The sequence below is a fragment of the Nycticebus coucang genome, chromosome 2 (genome assembly GCF_027406575.1).
Source record: "Nycticebus coucang isolate mNycCou1 chromosome 2, mNycCou1.pri, whole genome shotgun sequence".
NCBI lineage: Eukaryota > Metazoa > Chordata > Mammalia > Primates > Lorisidae > Nycticebus > Nycticebus coucang.
In genome coordinates, this window is record NC_069781.1 from 39,986,305 (window position 1) to 39,992,304 (window position 6,000).

A 6,000-nucleotide genomic window follows, 5' to 3' on the forward strand; every position below is an offset into this window, starting at 1 on the left:
TCACCAAGCATTTCCCAAGCTTTTGCTTGCCCTGGACTCACTGAGCTGAACAAGTCATGCTCAGTCATACTCCTCTGTCTGGTAAAGTAGCTTTCCCACCAATTCAACAAGCTCTTAGTGATACTTTTTTCAGCTCCCTACCCTGTCTCCAAATAGTCTCTCATGCTGCTGCCCTTATAAAATCCTATCATTGTCATCCTGTTTCTTCTCCTTAAAAAATACTTTAAAATTACTGTTTAAATAATGTTGAATAACATTGTTAATATTGAATCCATGACCCCACCACCTGAACTTTCAGCTTTTGGTTTTTTTGTTTGTTTGTTTTTGTTTTTTTTTATTTTATTTTATTTTATTTTGGCTTTTTTAATTTTATTTCGTTGCTTATTTTTTTATTTCTTTACTTTTTGTTGTTGTTGTTGTTGTTGAGACAGGGTCCCGCCCTATGCCCCTGAGCAGAGTGCAGTGTAGCTCACTGCAACCTCAGACTCGGGCTGCGGGGACCCCGCTGCCTCAGCCTCTGGAAGCCGCTGGGATTACAGGCGCTCGCCACGGCGCCCGGCTGGGTTTTTCCATTTTTTTCATGAGTCGGGGTCTCACTGTCACTCAGGCGAGTCTCGAACTCCTGAGCTTAAGCGATTCTCCCTCCTCAGCCTCCCACAGTGCTGGGATTACAGGTGTGAGCCACTGCGCCCAGCTGAACTTTCAGCTTTCATTTCTCCATGAATATTACTATGCTTATAGAGTTGATTTTGCTAGAAGAAGTGTAACAAAATGTTTATGATCTTGAACTTTGGGGTCAGCATGGACCACCTGGATTTGAGTCATGCCTGTGTATCATACCAAGGTGACACATTGAGCATATTATTTAACCTCTACAAATCCCTATTTCTTAATCTGTAAAAGTGGGATAATTCTTCTTTTTTTTTTTTTTGTAGAGACAAGAGTCTCACTGTACCGCCCTCGGGTAGAGTGCTGTGGCGTCACACGGCTCACAGCAACCTCTAACTCTTGGGCTTATGCGATTCTCTTGCCTCAGCCTCCCTAGCAGCTGGGACTACCCACAGGAGCCCGCCACAACGCCCGGCTATTTTTTTCTTGCAGTTTGGCCGGGGCTGGGTTTGAACCCGCCACTCTTGGCATATGGGGCTGGCACCCTACTCACTGAGCCACAGGTGCCGCCAAAAGTGGGATAATTCTTAACTCAAAGAGTTGTAAGAGTAAGCTGGGGTAACATTTATAAAGTGCTTAGTGTTCAATACATATTGATAACTACAACTGCAATCAGAGAATATACACATTTCTGTGACCCATTTCTTTGCTTAACTTCATTACATAAAAGATTTTCACTTTGTCATTGTACATGACAATTATTTTGGATGGCCACAGAAACTTCATGATCATTAACTTAATAATTTCCTTATCGTTAAATATTTACGTTATTTTCAGTTTTTCTCAGTATGATTAATGTAATGCTGTGATTACATTAATGTAATGCTGTGATTAATATTTTGGAACAGGAAGTATTTTTTAAAATAGTAGAACAAATTCAGTCCAACATATTTTTGTCTCAAATCTGTACAAAATCTTGTAATAAATACCCTGGCTACAAAACGATTCGATGTGGTCCCTTTCTTCAGGTTGCTCACTGTCTTGCCTACAGAGAAGCCTTGGACTTGACCGTCAATAATTTGAGATGGGAAGTAGTGCTGTAAGAGCTTGCAAATGCCTGAAGGGGAGGGGAGGAGCAGGTGGGGAGGAGGTTATTTGTGGATCTGGAAGCTCCATGAGAGTCAGCTGATTCATTCAAATGTGCATCTGGTCTGCTGAGCACCTCTGAATGGGATTTTCTTCTGTCCTCAGAAGCTCATACCCTGTTGGAAGCATAAAACAAGGACTCTCATCCTAGGTAGAAAGGCCACAGAGAGATCTATGGCTATTCTCAGGAGCAAGAGAACCAGTGTCAGCCGCTAGCAGGGAGATGGAAGGAGGTTTCTGAGGGCAGGGCGAGGCTTTGCTTTGAACTCTGAAGAAAGAGAAAGATAGAGTCTTGAGGGGAATTACAGATAGACAGAAGGAGCCTGGGATTGAGGCTCCTGGGATGGAGCATGCTGGGGGTGGCAGCAACCAATTTTACTACTGGAACTGGGTTGTAATTGAACTTACAGCTTTCATTTCTCCGTGAATACTACTATGCTTATAGAGTTGATTTTGCTAGAAGGAAGTATATCAAAATGTTTATGATCTTGAGGTCAAGTTCTGGTGAAGAAAGGAGGATTTCTATATGAATGAGAACACTCTCCCTCCAGAAGACCCAAGACTAAACTGGGTGAGCGTCTCCTGGCTCCCAGGTCACTCTTGCCCTCCAAACCATGCCAAAAGCAGATAATAAGACACTGCTGTACACCCTCCATGCCAGGCATACTTTAAAAAAAATATTAATTTTGTTAAAAACCACACATAACTTAAAATTTACTGTCTTAACCATGTTAACTGTATGGTTCAGTACTGTTAAATATACTCAGGTTGTGCAATGTATCTCCAGAACTTTTTCATCTTGCAAAACTGAAATTCTGTACTCCTTAAACAATAACACCCTTCCCCTCTCCCAGCCTCTGGCAACCACTGTTTTAACTTTCTGTTTCTATGAATTTGACTACTTTAGATACCACGTATAAGTGGGATCATATAATATGTGCAACTGACTTACTTCACTTAGCATAATGTCCTCAAGGATTGTCCATGTTATAGTATGTACTAGAATTTCTTTCCTCTTTTCCCAGACATAGTTTGAGGCAAAATCCATTGCCCTGTGAGCAAAAAAACCTGGGAAATCTGTTAAAATTATATCTGGGTCCCTTTACAAGAAAAATGGAGGCCAGGTATGGAGGCTCACACTTGTAAATCCCAGCACTTTGGGAGGCTGAGGCAGGGGACTGTTTGAGGCCAGGAGTTTGAGACCAGCCTGAGCAACATAGTGAGACCTCATCTCTATACAAAATTTAAAATTTTTAAAAATCAGTTGGGTATAGTGGCAAGTACCTGAAGTCCTAGCTATATGGGAGGCTGAGGTGGGACGACTGCTTGAACATAGGAGTTTGAGGTGTCAGTGAGCTATGATAAGGATATTGCACTCCAGTCTGGGTGGCAGAGAGAAACCTTGTCTCAAAAAAAAACAAAAGAGATAAAAGAGAAAGGGTGTTGACAGTGGTGGTAATGGTAAGTAAATGAGTAGTTACTGAATAAATACCATGTTTAGAACATCTTCTAGAGCATGGAGGAAGGGGATGAGCGAAGAAGGGTTAAATAAGGCCATTTGAGGGGAAGCAGGAAGGCAAAGCCCACACTCTTTTTCATTATGTGGGAGAGCACCTGGCAGGCAGGGTGCCTGGGCAATTCATCTCTGAACCTTTGACAGCCTGCCAACTTTTTCCGTGGAGCTGGAACCCATGAGATATATGAATGTGCCTGGATGTCTGTGCTTGGCTGACCTGAAGACACCCCCAACTTACACATCTCCAAGCTGCAGTAGTGGACTCTTGCACAAAGTTCACAGGAAGGTGGGGCTGCTGGGATGGTGACTCATGTGTACTTTGGACCTACTATGAGCTAGTGCAGGGCTACACATTTATATACTTAACAGCTTTATTGAGATGTAATTCATATACCATACAATTCAACCACATCAGGTGTACAACCCAATGGTTTTCAGTTTATTCACAGAATTGTGCAACCATCAGCACAATCAATTTTAGGGTATCTTAATCACCTCCCCAAACTTCTGCACATATTAGTAGTCTCTCCTCATTCCTCTCCAACCCCATCCTATCTGCCCTCTGCCCCTGGCCCTAGACAACCACTAATTTACTCTCTATTTCTATAGATCTGTCATTTCTATAGATCTGGACATTTCACATAAATGGAATTATACCCTATATGATCCTTTGTGACTTCCTTTTTTCACTTAGCATAAAGTAATGTTTTCAAGCTTCATCCATGTTCATCACGTATCAGTACTTAATACCTTTTCATTGCTGGATTAAATTCCATTTTATGACCTATTATTTACCCATTAACCAGTTGATGAAAATTTGTTTTTTTCCCACTTTTTGACTATTATGAATAATGTTTATATGAACATTTGTGTGCAGGTTTTTGTGTGGACATGTTTTCATTTCTGTTGGCTACATATACCTACTAGTGGGACTGATAGATCATATGGTAACTATATGTTACCATTTGAGAAACTGCTAGACTGTTTTCCAATGGCGTGACAGCTCCAACTTTTTCACATTCTTGCCAACTTTTGTTGAGTGGGTCGAAAGATGTCTGCCCCAAAAGATATATCCATGTGCTAAGAGCCTGTGAATGTTGAAGTGTGACTTTATTTAAAAGAAGAATCATTAATTTGGCAGATGCCATTAATTTAAGGATCTCAGTCATCCTGGATTATACAGATGGGCCCTAAATGCAATGAAAAATATTCTTATAAAAGACACAGAGAGAAGAGAAGCCCGTGTGAAGACACAGGCAAAGACTGGGGTGAGCAGCCACAAGCCAATGAGTACTGACTGCCCCTGGGAAAGGCAAAGGATGGATTCAAATTCCACAAAGCCTCAGGAGGGAATGTGACCCTGGCAACACCTGGATTTTGGACTTCTAGCCTTCAGAATTGTGAGACAATACATTTTTGGTTATTTTAAACCACAAGGTGTGTGGTGATTTGTTACAGCAGCTCTAGGAAAGTAATACCTGTTATTATCTGCCTTTTTTTATTGTAGTTTTGTCTTAGGCATTCTTAGTGCATCGTTGCATGGAATGCTCATAAAGTACCTAGGAAATGGGTAGTAACGGTTCTCATTTTAGCACTGAAGAACCTGAAACTCAGAGGTAAAGTAGAATTGCACAAGGTCACACTCACATAGTTGGTGAGTTCCAAAGCTTGGATTAGAAGTGTCTCAGTTCAAGATTTCCTGCAATGGCCTCACTGTCCATCCTAATCCTGGACTCCTGATGTGCTGACCTTCTCTCATTTCCTGGACATTGGAACCATCTGTGGAAATTGGTTAATGCCTTCCCCTAAAGAAGAAAAACAGACCCTGGTTTTAGCCAGCTTCTCTTTTCTCTATCATTAACTGTCTCATTAGAAGTTCTTATCATATGAACTAGTTCATATGGTAAAAGATTAAGATTAAGAAACCAGGGTGGTGCCTGTGGCTCAAGGAGTAGAGCGCTGGCCCCATATACTGGAGGTGTTAGGTTCAAACCCGGCCCCAGCCAAAAGCTGAAAAAAAAAAAAAAAAAGATTAAGAAACCACATGAAGATTTAACCACACTTTTGAAGGCCTCATAAAAACACACTTCTTTTTATGTGGTATGCTAATAACCTCTCATGAAATTGAGCATCCACCTGCTACATATTCAAATCATTGGGATGAGAAACAAAATAGACATGAGGAAAAATATGGTCAGTCACTCTCAGCATAGGTGAGAATTTTCTAGTCTGGGGCTTATTTTTCAAACCTTGTACCCCAATCAACAATGGAACTGCCCTACAACATTCCTGCCAAATGGAGTCTTATTTCTACTTAGACACCCATGGTGGTGGGAGCTCACCTTGCTTATTTGGGCATACTCCCACTTTCTAGCCCCCTCAGAATATGGAGCACTATAGTCGGAGACACTGGGCTTCTGAGATGGCCTAATAGTGGATTCAAAATGCTGTTATACAAGGTCTGACAATTAAGTTTGCAAACTCATCCCAGAGAAAATGCCACATACCTCATTGCTGAATATCACTTCGAAGTACTCCCCTTGGGAAGCTATGCATCAATGCCAGTGCCTAGCTCCCCCTTCAAAGTAATTTTGGAACTCTTTTTCTGGGATGGCCATCAGAGCTGTCATCATATTACCCGTGATGTCCCGAGTGTCATTAAAATGTCTTTCTTTCAATATCTTTTATCTTCATATAAAGAAAAAAGTCACTGTGGGCCAGATCAGGTG

At 41.4% G+C, this 6,000-nt stretch overlaps 1 protein-coding gene across 2 annotated transcripts in view; it reads left to right on the forward strand.

Annotated features, from left to right (window-relative positions):
* The window catches only part of TRMO (tRNA methyltransferase O), a 116,429-nt gene extending 115,755 nt beyond the window's left edge, over window positions 1-674 (forward strand). For both annotated transcript variants that reach the window (XM_053568031.1, XM_053568041.1), the window contains one exon: window positions 608-674. The gene's annotated coding sequence lies outside the window, so the exon portion shown is untranslated. The remainder of the gene's footprint in view (window positions 1-607) is intronic.
* Window positions 675-6,000: the final 5,326 nt, after the last annotated feature.